Genomic DNA, 18,068 nt, shown 5'->3' with positions numbered 1-18,068 from the left:
TAAGCCCTGAAGGCCGCCTAGCGTGTAAGCCCTGGTCGGAGAACGCCACCTTCAGCATAAATTTCGGATCACAAGTAACCGAACGTATCATCATCTGACACGTGTCCCCGAGCAATCTGGTGGATCTGACACTATAAATAGACCCCTTGGGTCGTCATTTTACACAGTTCAGACATTCTGGCAACTTTGAGAGCTGAGACTTCACTTCTCTTTCTCTCTCTACTCTCTCTCACTAGAAGTCATCCGGCTAGCAGTTTTACGCTCTACGGATGACAGATTGATTAAGCCACCCCACAAGTTTCTACACTTGTGAACCGGGTCTGCAGGGATTATTTCCCAAGGGTAAACATCAATCGACAATATTCCGCCCTCCTAAAGCTAGATAACTTCTAGTATTGTGTTGACATACTAAGCCTTACCTTATAAGGAAATAGGTGTTAACGCTGGACGTGGCAAGAGGTTATCACCAGATTCCAATGGCTCAAGAAGACGCAGATAAAACCTCATTTCATACGGGCAAAGGTATATATTGTTATATAATGATGCCTTTTGGTTTAATTAATGTGGGTGCGACATATCAGCGTTTGATTGATACCGCATTTGACAAGCAAATAGGGCGTAATCTTGAGGCTTATGTAGATGATTTAGTGATCAAAAGCACAATGCAAGAACTAATTATTGAAGATATGCGCGAAACATTTGATACACTGCGAAAAATAAACATGAAACTCAATCCACTAAAATGCAGTTTCGGTGAAACTGAAGGAAAGTTTTTGGGATATCTTGTTACAGAACAAGGTATTCAAGCTAATCCAAAAAAGATCGCGGCTATACAAAATATGATCGCGCCAAAAACGATTAAAGAAGTGCAAAGTTTGACGGGAAAACTGGCCGCGTTAACGCGCTTTTTGTCTAAAGCTGCTGAAAGGCAGTTGCTGTTTTTCAAAACTTTAAAAGGATGTTTGAAACAAAAAAGTTTTGTTTGGTCCAGTGAAGCAGAAACCGCGTTCCAAGAGATGAAAAAGTTGTTGAAAACTTTGCCTACACTAACAGTGCCAATTGATGATGAAATTCTTTACCTTTATATATCAGTGGCAAACGAAGCTTTCAGTTCCGTTTTGATCGCGGAAAGGAACAAAATACAAAATCCGGTGTATTTCATTAGTAAAGCCCTTACAGGAAGTGAAGTAAACTATACGCCGATCGAAAAGTTTGTGTATGCACTTATTTTAACATCGCGGAGGTTAAGAAGATATTTTCAAGAGCATCCAATGCATGTATTAACTAATATGCCAATCAAGCAAGTTTTAACCAAACCAGAGATATCTGGTAGACTTGCATTGTGGGCAGTCGAATTAGGAGCTTATCAAATATCTTACCTTCCGCGTAGTGCTGTAAAAGGATAGGTTATGGCGGATTACCTCGCTGAAATGTCTAGAAAATTGGAGGTGATCAATGAGCGAACCGCGTTGAAATCGGTACTTGATGAAACTTTTGATTTGTTTACTGATGGTGCTTCGTGCGCAGAAGGTGCAGGTGCGGGTTTGGTTTTGGCAAACCCAAGTGGTGAGGAGCATACGTATGCACTGCGTTTTAATTTTGATGTGTCAAATAATGAAGCGGAGTATGAAGCATTACTTGCTGGTCTAAATATTACGCGAAAAATGAATATTGTTAAGTTGCGAGCATTTACAGATTCACAGTTAGTAGCGAATCAGTTTAATTGCTCTTTCGAAGCACATGATCCTTCTATGCAGAAATACTTGCAGCTATTAAAGGAACTAGCAGTGCGGTTTGAGCAATTTGAACTTGCACAAGTGCCAAGAAGTCAAAACAAGAAGGCGGATGCTTTGAGTAAATTGGCCGCTTTAACGTTTTCGCATTTTCAAAAACAAGTATGGGTTGAGGAATTACCAAGTAAATCAATAGATAGTGACTTAATGGTCGCATCCATTGAAGAAGAACAGCCAAATTGGATGGAGCCAATTATACAATATATTTGCAATGATGCTTTGCCAAGCGACAGCCGCGAAGCTCGTTTAGTAAGGGAGCGGGCACCAATGTATATCATCCAAAATGATATCCTATATCGTAAATCGTACTGCAGACCAATGATGCGATGTGTTGGTCCAATTGAGGCAGAAATGATTGTAGAAGAAGTGCATAATGGTACTTGTGCACTGCATTCAGGCTACAAAATAATTGCAGCAAAAATTATGCGGATGGGTTACTTTTGGCCATCCATATACCGCGATGTGGCAAAAATTGTTAAAAGATGCAAAAGTTGCCAAAGGCATGCCCCGCTGAACCGAATGCCAAGACATGATATGATTCCTGTCAATTCGCCATGGCCATTTCACAAATGGGCTATTGATATTGTAGGCCCATTTCCTGCAGGGCCTGGCAATGTTAAATTCCCGATTGTGGCAATCGATTATTTTACTAAATGGGTTGAAGCTAAGGCGGTCTGCACTATCACTGGTGTACAAGTGCGAAATTTTGTATGGGAATACATTGTTTGTAGATTTGGCATTCCGCTAGAAATGGTTAGCGATAATGGTGCACAAATAGCGAAAGATCCTTTCAAGACATGGTGCACCGATTTAAATATCATACAAAAGTTTACGTCAGTTGCACACCCACAAGCTAACGGCTTATGTGAAGTAACCAACCGTGATATAGTAAGCGATATTAAAAAGAGGTTATGCGAAAAGCGAACTGGTTGGGTAGATGAATTACCCAATGTGTTGTGGGCACATCGCACAAATTTAAAAAGAGCACAGGGGAAACACCTTTTAGTTTGGTATATGGTTCTGAGGCAGTAATTCCAGCAGAAATTTTGGTACCAACGCATAGAATAGTTAATTTTGAGGAAGAAGCGAATGATGCTGCGTTGAGCGAAAACCTGAATTTCATTGAAGAGCGGAGGTTAATGGCTGCTATCAGAGAAGCGAATAATAAGCAGCAAATTGCTAAGTATTATAACAAAAGAGTGCGTGCTTTGTCTTTCGCTATAGGCGAATGGGTGCTGCGGAATAATTATGCAAGCAGAGCAGAAAAGCTTGGAAAATTGGGTCCTAATTGGGAAGGACCTTATAAAATTGTGGCAATTAATGCGGCAGGATCATATAAGCTCGCGGATATGGAAGGGAGAACTTTACCTAATGCGTGGCATGCTGTTTTATTAAAGCGATATTACGCATAACTTAGCGAAAACTATAGAGGATATATGTTCAAAGTGCGAAATTGGATTCAAGGCATATGGCTGATGATATACTTATTAGGTGTTTCTGTTTTTAATTTTTTGCAAGTCTTGATCACGCTTGTAGGAATCTTAAAAATAAACACTTGTAAAAGTATGCGAAAAGATTATTTGTGAAATGCGAATGATTATGAAATGTTTTATAGTTTGTTTCATAAAGTTGTAGTATTTCACAAGTGTTTTGATAGCAAAGTGATGAAATTGCTCACTTTCGCATATAAATTATTGCGAAAGGAATTTTATATCCTAAGTATTTAATTTTGCCAATACTTAGATGCTTCGCAATGCTAATTAATTGCCTAAGGATCGTTTCGTCGAACTTGGAAGATTCATAACGTATAAATATATACGCATACAGATTGTTTCGCAAAAGTACGCATTTGTTATGTGCACAATAATAGAAGTTGGAAATTGCAAAGGGCAAGTTTGTGTTATGAATACTGTTTACGAAAAAGCGCTATATAAATAAAGAGTACTCGCGAATAAATATGAAAAAGAGAAGTTTCATTGATAACGGCGCAGAGATAGCTGCGCGCTAATTTCTACAATATCCTATTCTAGCTTAGATAAGTCAAGTTCAAAGATGTCTTAAAAATTAGCATCATCTTATTGACTTATTGCAGTAACTTTGTCGATTGGAATATCCGCTAAGCTTGCTTGTGGAGTAGCAGCTGCTTCACGTGCTTCTGCAAGAGAACAAATGCGATCTCCAATGGCGGGAGGTAGTGGATCTGGTATGGTGCAATGTGGATCAATTTCATCCAGAAACTCTACTCTCTCGCGCAGTCGTAAAGCAGCTGCGTAAGTAGAAAACAGGATATTCACGGGTCGCGAATTGAGAACCTTTTTAGCAAACTCCGGTAAGTGTTTGTGAAGTTGGGAGAACTCAAATTTCGCAGAGGCTTCGGAGGCCAGAGCATTGTCTCGCTCCGCAGTAAGCTTTGAAACCTCCTCTTGTAGCGAGGAGATTGTTGTCTGAAGGTTGTTTTGTTTGTCAGCTGCAGTAGACACCTGTAGCTTCAATTCATCTACCACGGTTTTGGCCGCGGTGAGCTCATAGGAGAGATCAACACAGCGTTTCTCGCTGTTTTTAGCCTTGATCCTCTCAGCATTGTACTTCTGCTGTTCAGCTTCAAGCACATTGAAAAATTGTTCTTGCCGGAATATCACATCGTATGCCGAGTTGAAACACATATAAAAGTTTTGAACAAAACTGTTGTGCGCATTAAGAGCAGAGAGCTTGGAAAATTCACGACGAAGCTCGCCTGGAATGGCCAACTTCATATGTTGACGCTTGTCAAGTGCAGCAGCAGCAGAGGTATACGTATACCCTGATAAGCCATCAATCCGTACCCCATACGAGTCTGGAGGAGCACGGAACAGCTCTATAATCTGCTCCATGGAATGCGGGCTCGGGCAGCGTAGATTGAATGGTGAGCCTCCTATAAACCAAAAACAAGTATTATAGCAGTAGAATGTGCGGTAAACAAGGTAATACATATGAGTAAAAGTACGCAATATACCGGTTTGTTGCTCCCCTTCATAATCCGATGAAATTGGATTATCGACCAGGGGAGTGCATTGCTTGAGCTTCTTGCTCTGAGATGATGGTGGAGTTTGAAGCGGCCGTTTTCCGGATCTTGGCTGTGATGATGGCGACTTTGACGTCAAATCAACGACAGGAATTGCATGTTTTTCCTGCTTGATTTGGCTGCCGGAGGAACCTGTTGATTTCGATTCCGGACTAGTTAGTAGTTTCGTAATAAGATCCTTGGGATACACCTTTCTATCAACTTCATCAATCTTCATTTTTTAATTATGAAGGAGAAGTGGTGGTTAAGAATTCGTAAAAGTTAGTTGCGAATTTTTGTAATTGCGAAGAATGTTAGATAAAGCGAGTGAGACCTTGGTGGGTATGAATCGTGATATATATAGGGGAAATAAGGGTGGCAATTGAATGTGTTAATTATCCGTTATGATAACTCAAACGGTAATATTTGAGGTAACGGGTGAAAACGGTAAGTAATCTATAGCGAAAGCGAAATTAGTTAAATACGAATAGCGGTTATGTTAAATGCAGAATTTAAGAGTTTATCATGATACATCTGCTTCGCAAAATGAATCATAATAAACTGGGAGTACTTGATCATATACATGGCATTGTATATGTGTGTTTTATTGGCTAAAGGCCTAAAGTAGAATTACGCGAATTATAATGCAAAGATATGAAGTATTCGCTGAAAATAAGTATAACAGCTATATTTCCGCACAAATAAAGGACTGCGGTTTAATCCGCTGAGTTTCCGCGGATAGTTAAGCAATTCACAGACAGCGGATATCTCGAATACTATAAATAGGGAGCTTGGCCTCTCATTTAGGGGTTGTTGATTCTCTGCCATTTTGCCTAAGCCTTTGTGATTTCCACTTGTGACCTTGCCCAAGGGATTTTTACATCGCGTAAAGGTGAATTATGCTAATTAACAATCAAGACCGGGTCTGGGTGGTTGATCACTTGATAGTTAATGTGAAAGACGATCATCGGGGCCCAAAATAATCATCAAACATTCCATCCTCCATCATAATCTTATTGCACTCAATCCGTAATTAAGTAACATTATTAATTAAGGATTGATCTTTCACTACAAAACAGACCAATGAACAACTCATCCTATTCCATTGGCAATTTCAGCTTCACGCTGTTCGGAGTCGTTTAGAGGCCTAAAAGCTCAAAATAAGCATTGTAACACATGTTGCAAAACTATAACAAGTTGCGAAAGCTCCCGTTTTGTCCGATCTTCGAGTTTTCACTTCGAAACAGACCAATGAGCAAAACTCATTCTATTCCATCGGCAATTTCAGTTTAACGCCGTTCCGAGTTGTTTAGAGGCCTAAAAGTTCGAAATAAGCATCGTTACACATGTTGCAAAACTATAACAAGTTGCGAAAGCTCCCGTTTTGTCCGATCTCCGCGTTTTCACTCCGAAACAGACCAATGAGCAAAACTCATCCTATTCCATTGGCAATTTCAGTTTCACACCGTTCGGAGTCGTTTAGGGGCCTTAAAGCTCGAAATAAGCATTGATTGTAACACATGTTGCAAAACTATAACAAGTTGCTAAAGCTCCCGTTTTGTCCGATCTTCGAGTTTTTACTCCGAAACAGACCAATGAGCAAAACTCATTCTATTCCATCGGCAATTTCAGTTTCACGCCGTTCGGAGTTGTTTAGAGGCCTAAAAGTTCGAAATAAGCATCGTTACACATGTTGCAAAACTATAACAAGTTGCAAAAGCTCCCGTTTTGTCCGATCTCCGCGTTTTCACTCCGAAACAGACCAATGAGCAAAACTCATTCTATTCCATTGGCGATTTCAGTTTGAAGGAGTTCAGAGTTGTTTAGAGGCCTAAAAGTTCAAAATAAGCATCTTTACACATGTTGCAAAACTATAACAAGTTGCGAAAGCTCCTGTTTGTCTGATCTCCGCGTTTTCACTACAAAACAGACCAATTAACAAATTCATCCTATTCCATTGGCAATTTCAGCTTCACGCCGTTCGGAGTCGTTTAGAGGCCTAAAAGCTCGAAATAAGCATCGTAACACATGTTGCAAAACTATAACAAGTTGCGAAAGCTCCCGTTTTGTCCGATCTTCGAGTTTTCACTTTGAAACAGACCAATGAGCAAAACTCATTCTATTCCATTGGCAATTTTAGTTTCACGCCGTTCGGAGTCGTTTAGAGGCCTAAAAGTTCGATATAAGCATCGTTACAGATGTTGCAAAACTATAACAAGTTGCGAAAGCTCTCGTTTTGTCCGATCTCCGCGTTTTCACTCCGAAACAGACGAATGAGCAAAACTCATCCTATTCCATTGGCAATTTCATGCCGTTCGGAGTCGTTTAGAGGCCTAAAAGCTCGAAATAAGCATCGTAACACATGTTGCAAAACTATAACAAGTAGCGAAATCTCCCGTTTTATCCGATCTTCGCGTTTTCACTCCAAAACAGACCAATGAGCAAAACTCATTCTATTCCATTGGCAATTTTAGTTTCACGCCGTTCGGATGAATTGTCCCGTTCTTATTGATTAAAAACGTTCCATATTAATTGATTTCGTTGCGAGGTTTTGACCTCTATATGAGACGTTTTTCAAAGACTGCATTCATTTTTAAAACAAACCATAACCTTTATTTCATAAATAAAGGTTTAAAAAGCATTACGTAGATTATCAAATAATGATAATCTAAAATATCCTGTTTACACACGACCATTACATAATGGTTTACAATACAAATATGTTACATCGAAATCAGTTTCTTGAATGCAGTTTTTACACAATATCATACAAACATGGACTCCAAATCTTGTCCTTATTTTAGTATGCAACAGCGGAAGCTCTTAGTATTCACCTGAGAATAAACATGCTTTAAACGTCAACAAAAATGTTGGTGAGTTATAGGTTTAACCTATATATATCAAATCGTAACAATAGACCACAAGATTTCATATTTCAATACACATCCCATACATAGAGATAAAAATCATTCATATGGTGAACACCTGGTAACCGACATTGACAAGATGCATATATAAGAATATCCCCATCATTCCGGGACACCCTTCGGATATGATATAAATTTCGAAGTACTAAAGCATCCGGTACTTTGGATGGGGTTTGTTAGGCCCAATAGATCTATTTTTAGGATTCGCGTCAATTAGGGTGTCTGTTCCCTAATTCTTAGATTACCAGACTTAATAAAAAGGGGCATATTCGATTTCGATAATTCAACCATAGAATGTAGTTTCACGTACTTGTGTCTATTTTGTAAATCATTTATAAAACCTGCATGTATTCTCATCTCAAAAATATTAGATTTTAAAAGTGGGACTATAACTCACTTTCACAGATTTTTGCTTCGTCGGGAAGTAAGACTTGGCCACTGGTTGATTCACGAACCTATAACAATATATACATATATATCAAAGTATGTTCAAAATATATTTACAACACTTTTAATATATTTTGATGTTTTAAGTTTATTAAGTCAGTTGTCCTCGTTAGTAACCTACAACTAGTTGTCCACAGTTAGATGTACAGAAATAAATCGATAAATATTATCTTGAATCAATCCACGACCTAGTGTATACGTATCTCAGTATTGATCATAACTCAAACTATATATATTTTGGAATCAACCTCAACCCTGTATAGCTAACTCCAACATTCACATATAGAGTGTCTATGGTTGTTCCGAAATATATAGATGTGTCGACATGATAGGTCGAAACATTGTATACGTGTCTATGGTATCTCAAGATTACATAATATACAATACAAGTTGATTAAGTTATGGTTGGAATAGATTTGTTACCAATTTTCACGTAGCTAAAATGAGAAAAATTATCCAATCTTGTTTTACCCATAACTTCTTCATTTTAAATCCGTTTTGAGTGAATCAAATTGCTATGGTTTCATATTGAACTCTATTTTATGAATCTAAACAGAAAAGGTATAGGTTTATAGTCGGAAAAATAAGTTACAAGTCATTTTTGTAAAGGTAGTCATTTCAGTCGAAAGAACGACGTCTAGATGACCATTTTAGAAAACATACTTCCACTTTGAGTTTAACCATAATTTTTGGATATAGTTTCATGTTCATAATAAAAATCATTTTCCCAGAATAACAACTTTTAAATCAAAGTTTATCATAGTTTTAAATTAACTAACCCAAAACAGCCCGCGGTGTTACTACGACGGCGTAAATCCGATTTTACGGTGTTTTTCGTGTTTCCAGGTTTTAAATCATTAAGTTAGCATATAATATAGATATAGAACATGTTTTTAGTTGATTTTAAAAGTCAAGTTAGAAGGATTAACTTTTATTTGCGAACAAGTTTAGAATTAACTAAACTATGTTCTAGTGATTACAAGTTTAAACCTTCGAATAAGATAGCTTTATATGTATGAATCGAATGATGTTATGAACATCATTACTACCTCAAGTTCCTTGGATAAACCTACTGGAAATGAAAAAAATAGATCTAGCTTCAAAGGATCCTTGGATGCCTTGAAAGTTCTTGAAGCAGAATCATCACGAAAACAATTTCAAGTAAGATTTCCACTCGAAATAAGATTGTTATAGTAATAGAAATTGAATTAAAGTTTGAATATGATTATTACCTTGTATTAGAAAGATAACCTACTGTAAGTAACAAAGGTTTCTTGATCTTGGATGATTACTTGGAATGGATTTAGAAAACTTGGAAGTAAACTTGCAATCTTGGAAGTATTCTTGATTTTATGAAACTAGAACTTTTGGAATTTATGAAGAACACTCAGAACTTGAAGATAGAACTTGAGAGAGATCAATTAGATAAAGAAAATTGAAGAATGAAAGTGTTTGTAGGTATTTTTGGTCGTTGGTGTATGGATTAGATATAAAGGATATGTAATTTTGTTTTCATGTAAATAAGTCATGAATGATTACTCATATTTTTGTAATTTTATGAGATATTTCATGCTAGTTGCCAAATGATGGTTCTCACATGTGTTAGGTGACTCACATGGGCTACTAAGAGCTGATCATTGGATTGTATATACCAATAGTACATACATCTAAAAGCTGTGTATTGTACGAGTACGAATACGGGTGCATACGAGTAGAATTGTTGATGAAACTGAAAGAGGATGTAATTCTAAGAATTTTTATTAAGTAGAAGTATTTTGATAAGTGTCTTGAAGTCTTTCAAAAGTTTATGAATACATATTAAAACACTACATGTATATACATTTTAACTGAGTCGTTAAGTCATCGTTAGTCGTTACATGTAAATGTTGTTTTGAAACCTTTAGGTTAACGATCTTGTTGAATGTTGTTAACCCATTATTTATTATAACAAATGAGATGTTAAATTGTTATATTATCATGATATTATGATATATAATATATCTTAGTATGATATATATACAGTTAAATGTCGTTACAACGATAATCGTTACATATATGTCTCGTTTCGAAATCATTAAGTTAGTAGTCTTATTTTTACATATGAATTTCATTGTTAATACACTTAATAATATATTTACTTATCATTTAACATAATTAACCAAGTGTATCAATATCTTAATATGATTCATATGTACCTAGTAAGACGTTGTTATAATGATAATCGTTATATATATCGTTTTCGAGTTTCTTAAATTAATAGTCTCATTTTTATGTATATAACTCATTGTTAAAATACCTAATGAGATACATACTTATAATAAAATCATGTTAACTATATATATAACCATATATATGTCATCGTATAGTTTTTACAAGTTTTAACGTTCGTGAATCACCGGTCAACTTGGGTGGTTAATTGTCTATATGAAACCTATTTCAATTAATCAAGTCTTAACAAGTTTGATTTCTTAACATGTTGGAAACACTTAATCATGTAAATAACAATTTCATTTAATATATATATAAACATGGAAAAGTTCGGGTCACTACAGTACCTACCCGTTAAATAAATTTCGTCCCGAAATTTTAAGCAGTTGGAGGTGTTGATGTATCTTCTGGAAATAAATGCGGGTATTTCTTCTTCATCTGATCTTCACGCTCCCAGGTGAACTCGGGTCCTCTACGAGCATTCCATCGAACCTTAACAATCGGTATCTTGTTTTGTTTAAGTCTCTTAACCTCACGATCCATAATTTCGACGGGTTCTTCAATGAATTGAAGTTTTTCGTTGATTTGGATTTCGTCCAACGGAATAGTGAGATCTTCTTTAGCAAAAAATTTCTTCAAATTTGAGACATGGAAAGTGTTATGTACAGCCGCGAGTTGTTGAGGTAGCTCCAGTTGGTAAGCTACTGGTCTGACACGATCTATAATCTTGAATGGTCCAATGTATCTTGGATTTAGTTTCCCCCGTTTACCAAATCGAACAACGCCTTTCCAAGGTGAAACCTTAAGCATGACCATTTCTCCAATTTCAAACTCTATATCTTTTCTTTTACTGTCCGCGTAGCTCTTTTGTCGACTCTGGGCGGTTTTCAATCTTTGTTGAATTTGGATGATTTTCTCGGTAGTTTCTTGTATTATCTCCGAACCCGTAATCTGTCTATCCCCCACTTCACTCCAACAAATTGGAGACCTGCACTTTCTACCATTAAGTGCTTCAAATGGCGCCATCTCAATGCTTGAATGGTAGCTGTTGTTGTAGGAAAATTCTGCTAACGGTAGATGTCGATCCCAACTGTTTTCGAAATCAATAACACAAGCTCGTAGCATGTCTTCAAGCGTTTGTATCGTCCTTTCACTCTGCCCATCAGTTTGTGGATGATAGGCAGTACTCATGTCTAGACGAGTTCCCAATGCTTGCTGTAATGTCTGCCAGAATCTTGAAATAAATCTGCCATCCCTATCAGAGATAATAGAGATTGGTATTCCATGTCTGGAGACGACTTCCTTCAAATACAGTCGTGCTAACTTCTCCATCTTGTCATCTTCTCTTATTGGCAGGAAGTATGCTGACTTGGTGAGACGATCAACTATTACCCAAATAGTATCATAACCACTTGCAGTCCTTGGCAGTTTAGTAATGAAATCCATGGTAATGTTTTCCCATTTTCATTCCGGGATTTCAGGTTGTTGTAGTAGACCTGATGGTTTCTGATGTTCAACTTTGACCTTAGAACACGTCAAACATTCTCCTACATATTTAGCAATATTGGCTTTCATACCTGGCCACCAAAAATGTTTCTTAAGATCCTTGTACATCTTCCCCGTTCCAGGATGTATTGAGTATCTGGTTTTATGAGCTTCTCTAAGTACCATTTCTCTCATATCTCCAAATTTTGGTACCCAAATTCTTTCAGCCCTATACCGGGTTCCGTCTTCGCGAATATTAAGATGCTTCTTCGATCCTTTGGGTATTTCATCCTTTAAATTTTCCTCTTTTAAAACTCCTTGTTGCGCCTCCTTTATTTGAGTAGTAAGGTTAGTGTGAATCATTATATTCATAGATTTTACTCGAATGGGTTCTCTGTCCTTTCTGCTCAAGGCGTCGGCTACCACATTTGCCTTCCCCGGGTGGTAACGAATCTCAAAGTCGTAATCATTCAACAATTCAATCCACCTACGCTGCCTCATATTCAGTTGTTTCTGATTAAATATGTGTTGAAGACTTTTGTGGTCGGTATATATAATACTTTTGACCCCATATAAGTAGTGCCTCCAAGTCTTTAATGCAAAAACAACCGCGCCTAATTCCAAATCATGCGTCGTATAATTTTGCTCGTGAATCTTCAATTGTCTAGACGCATAAGCAATCACCTTCGTCCGTTGCATTAATACACAACCGAGACCTTGCTTTGATGCGTCACAATAAATCACAAAATCATCATTCCCTTCAGGCAATGACAATATAGGTGCCGTAGTTAGCTTTTTCTTCAATAATTTAAACGCCTTCTCTTGTTCATCCTTCCATTCAAATTTCTTCCCTTTATGCGTTAATGGAGTCAAGGGTTTTGCTATTTTGGAGAAATCTTGGATGAATCTTCTGTAGTAACCAGCCAATCCTAAAAATTGATGTATATGCTTCGGAGTTTTTGGGGTTTCCCACTTTTCAACGGTTTCGATCTTTGCCGGGTCCACCTGAATACCTTCTTTGTTCACTATGTGACCGAGGAATTGAACTTCTTCCAACCAAAATGCACACTTTGAAAACTTAGCGTACAGTTTTTCTTTCCTCAATACTTCTAGCACTTTTCTCAAATGTTCTTCATGCTCTTGATCATTCTTTGAGTAAATAAGTATGTCATCGATGAAAACAATGACAAACTTGTCAAGATATGGCCCACACACTCGGTTCATAAGGTCCATGAACACAGTAGGTGCGTTAGTCAATCCAAATGGCATAACCATAAACTCGTAATTACCATAACGTGTTCTGAAAGCAGTTTTTAGAATATCATCCTCCTTTACTCACATTTGATGATATCCAGAACGTAAATCGATCTTCGAATAAACTGACAAGCCTTGTAGTTGATCAAATAAGTCGTCAATTCTCGGCAGTGGATAACGGTTTTTGATGGTAAGTTTGTTCAACTCTCTGTAGTCAATACACAACCTAAATGTACCATCCTTCTTCTTGACAAACAAAACAGGAGCTCCCCATGGTGATGTGCTTGGTCGAATGAAACCACGTTCTAATAGTTCTTGTAGTTGGCTTTGCAGTTCTTTCATCTCGCTGGGTGCGAGTCTATAAGGAGCATGAGCTATTGGTGCAGCTCCTGGTACAAGATCTATTTGAAATTCAACAGATCGATGTGGAGGTAGTCCCGGTAATTCTTTCGGAAATACATCGGGAAATTCTTTTGCGACGGGAACATCATTAATGCTCTTTTCTTCAGTTTGTACTTTCTCGACGTGTGCTAGAACAGCATAGCAACCTTTTCTTATTAGTTTTTGTGCCTTCAAATTACTAATAAGATGTAGCTTCATGTTGCCCTTTTCTCCGTACACCATTAAGGGTTCTCCTTCTTCTCGTACAATGCGAATTGCATTTTTATAACATACGATCTCTGCTTTCACCTTCTTCAGCCAGTCCATGCCAACTATTACATCAAAACTCCCTAACTCTACTGGTATCAAATCAATCTTAAATATTTCGTTACCCAGTTTAATTTCTCGATTCCGGCATATATTATCTGCTGAAATTAATTTACCGTTTGCTAATTCGAGTAAAAATTTAATATCCAATGGCATCAATGGACAACTTAATTTAGCACAAAAATGTCTACTCATATAGCTTCTATCCGCACCCGAATCAAATAAAACGTAAGCAGATTTATTGTCAATAAGAAACGTACCCGTAACAAGCTCCGGGTCTTCCTGTGCCTCTGCCGCATTAATATTGAAAACTCTTTCGCGGCCTTATCCATTCGTGTTCTCCTGGTTCGGGCAATTTCTAATAATGTGGCCCGGTTTTCCATATTTATAACAAACTACATTGGCATAACTTGCTCCGACACTACTTGCTCGGCCATTACTCGTTCCGACACCATTTGTTCCTTTCGTTCTGTTAACCCCTGGTCCCTAGACCTCACACTTCGCTGCGCTATGACCATTTCTTTTACACTTGTTGCAAAATTTGGTGCAGAACCCCGAGTGATACTTTTCACACCTTTGGCATAGCTGCTTCTGATTGTTGTTGTTGTTGTTGCAGTTATTATTGTTGTTGGGATGATTGTTGTAGTTGCTGTTGTTGTTGTTGTTGTTGTTGTTGGGCCGTTTGTTGTAGTTGCGATTGATGTTGCGATTGTTGGGATAATTGTTGCGATTATTATTGTAATTGCTGTTGTTGTTGTATTGGTGATTCTTATCACCGTTTTCCTCCCACTTTCTTTTGACTTACTTCACATTGGCCTCTTCAGCCGTCTGTTCTTTAATTCTTTCCTCAATCTGGTTCACTAGTTTATGAGCCATTCTACATGCTTGTTGTATGGAGGCGGGCTCGTGTGAACTTATATCTTCTTGGATTCTTTCTGGTAATCCTTTCACAAACGCGTCGATCTTCTCTTCCTCATCTTCGAACGCTCCCGGACACAATAGGCACAATTCTGTGAATCGTCTTTCGTACGTGGTAATATCAAATCCTTGGGTTCGTAACCCTCTAAGTTCTGTCTTGAGCTTATTGACCTCGGTTCTGGGACGGTACTTCTCGTTCATCAAGTGCTTGAATGCTGACCACGGTAGTGCGTACGCATCATCTTGTCCTACTTGCTCTAGATAGGTATTCCACCATGTTAACGCAGAACCTGTGAAGGTATGCGTAGCGTACTTCACTTTGTCTTCTTCAGTACACTTACTTATGGCAAACACCGATTCGACCTTCTCGGTCCACCGTTTCAATCCGATCAGTCCTTCGGTTCCATCAAATTCCAAAGGTTTGCAGGCAGTGAATTCTTTGTAGGTGCATCCTACACGATTTCCTGTACTGCTAGATCCAAGGTTATTGTTGGTATGTAGCGCAGCCTGTACTGCGGCTATGTTTGAAGCTAGAAAAGTACGGAATTCCTCTTCATTCATATTCACGGTGTGTCGAGTAGTCGGTGCCATTTCCTTCAAAATAGTCAAATGGAATAAGTTAATCATACAGAATATTAAGAGTAGTTAATAGTATTTCGTAGCATAATATGAACTCATTTATAAAAGCTTTTTCTTCATATTAGCATTTTATAAGTTTAAATTCGGGTAGTACCTACCCGTTAAGTTCATACTTAGTAGCTAATATACAATTCAACTACTACAATTCTATATGAAAAACTGATTATAATAATATTTCGCGTTCAAACTTTTATACAATATTTTACAAACTTACAATACCGCTTATTTTACATAAAGCATGAAATATAGCTAGTACATAAGTCGTTCAGCAAAGGCAATAAAGACACGTAATTCATACGTCCAGAAACAAGTCATGCATTCTGGTTTTACTAGGACTACTTCCCATCCTTGGTCTTGTGGAACATAACCGTTATGGCCGTTGATAAGACAGCGTGTTGTAACGTCGTCAAAGGGACGAGGGTTACGTAATGACCAACAGTCTCGTAATAACCTAAAAACCTCATTTCTTACCCCAATTACCGACTCCGTCACTTGTGGGAACGTTTTGTTTAATAGTTGTAGCCCAATGTTCTTTTTCTCACTTTGGTGAGAAGCGAACATTACTAACCCGTAAGCATAGCATGCTTCTTTATGTTGCATGTTAGCCACTTTTTCTAAATCATAAAGTCCTATATTCGGATACATTAAGTCAAAATAATTTCTTAACCCGTTGCGTAAAATAGCATTTGGATTCCCCGCAATATATGCGTCAAAGTAAACACATCGTAACTTATGGGTTTCCCAATTTAATATCCCCCATCTTTCAAACGAAAGTCTCTTATAAACCAAGACATTCTTGGAACGTTCTTCGAATGTCTTACAAATTGATTTCGCCGTAAATAGTTGTGCCGAAGAATTCTGACCGACTCTAGACAAGATTTCATCAATCATGTCTCCGGGTAGGTCTCTTAAAATATTGGGTTGTCTATCCATTTTGTGTTTTTATACTGCAAAATAGACAAGAGTTAGATTCATAAAAAAAATACTTATTAATACAAGCAATTTTTACATATATCATAAAGCATAAGCACACTATATTACATATATTACACCACACGAATACAACTATCTTATTCCGACTCGCTCGTTTCTTCTTCTTCGGTTTTGGTTCGTTTTGCCAAGTTTCTAGGGATATATGATGTTCCCCTAATACGAGCTGTCGTTTTCCACAACGGTTTAGAAAAACCTGGTGGTTTAGAGGTTCCCGGGTCATTGTTACAACTTAAGGGCTTCGGGGGTTGACGATACATATAAAGTTCATCGGGGTTGGAATTAGATTTCTCTATTTTTATGCCCTTTCCCTTATTATTTTCTTTTGCCTTTTTAAATTCAGTTGGGGTAATTTCTATAACATCATCGGAATTCTCTTCAGAATCCGATTAATCGGAGAATTGGTAATCCTCCCAATATTTTGCTTCCTTGGCGGAAACACCATTGACCATAATTAACCTTGGTCGGTTGGTTGAGGATTTTCTTTTACTTAACCGTTTTATTATTTCCCCCACCGGTTCTATTTCCTCCTCCGGTTCCTCCTCTTCCGGTTCTGATTCTTCTTCCGGTTCTGATTCTTCTTCCGGTTCTTCTTCGGAAACTTTTGAATCAGTCCAATATATATTCGACTCTTCGTTATTATTAGGTGAGTCAATGGGATTTGTGCTAGAGGTAGACAACTATCACACAATATCAAACATGTTAATCTATTAATATATCACATAATATATACATGTTAATAATATATAGTTTCCAACAAAAATGTTAAGCAATCATTTTTAAAGAAAACACGGTCGAAGTCCAGACTCACTAATGCATCCTAACAAACTCGATAAGACACACTAATGCAAATTTTCTGGTTCTCTAAGACCAACGCTCTGATACCAACTGAAATGTCCCGTTCTTATTGATTAAAAACGTTCCATATTAATTGATTTCGTTGCGAGGTTTTGACCTCTATATGAGACGTTTTTCAAAAAATGCATTCATTTTTAAAACAAACCATAACCTTTATTTCATAAATAAAGGTTTAAAAAGCTTTTCGTAGATTATCAAATAATGATAATCTAAAATATCCTGTTTACACACGACCACTACATAATGGTTTACAATACAAATATGTTACATCGAAATCAGTTTCTTGAATGCAGTTTTTACACAATATCATACAAACATGGACTCCAAATCTTGTCTTTATTTTAGTATGCAACAGCGGAAGCTCTTAGTATTCACCTGAGAATAAACATGCTTTAAACGTCAACAAAAATATTGGTGAGTTATAGGTTTAACCTATATCTATCAAATCGTAACAATAGACCACAAGATTACATATTTCAATACACATCCCATACATAGAGATAAAAATCATTCATATGGTGAACACCTGGTAACCGACATTAACAAGATGCATATATAAGAATATCCCCATCATTCCGGGACACCCTTCGGATATGGTATAAATTTCGAAGTACTAAAGCATCCGGTACTTTGGATGGGGTTTGTTAGGCCCAATAGATCTATCTTTAGGATACGCATCAATTATGGTGTCTGTTCCCTAATTCTTAGATTACCAGACTTAATAAAAAGGGGCATATTCGATTTCGATAATTCAACCATAGAATGTAGTTTCACGTACTTGTGTCTATTTTGTAAATCATT

This window comes from Rutidosis leptorrhynchoides, chromosome 1, assembly GCF_046630445.1.
Source record: "Rutidosis leptorrhynchoides isolate AG116_Rl617_1_P2 chromosome 1, CSIRO_AGI_Rlap_v1, whole genome shotgun sequence".
NCBI classification, from domain to species: domain Eukaryota; kingdom Viridiplantae; phylum Streptophyta; class Magnoliopsida; order Asterales; family Asteraceae; genus Rutidosis; species Rutidosis leptorrhynchoides.
Note: the sequence above shows the minus strand (reverse complement) of the source record.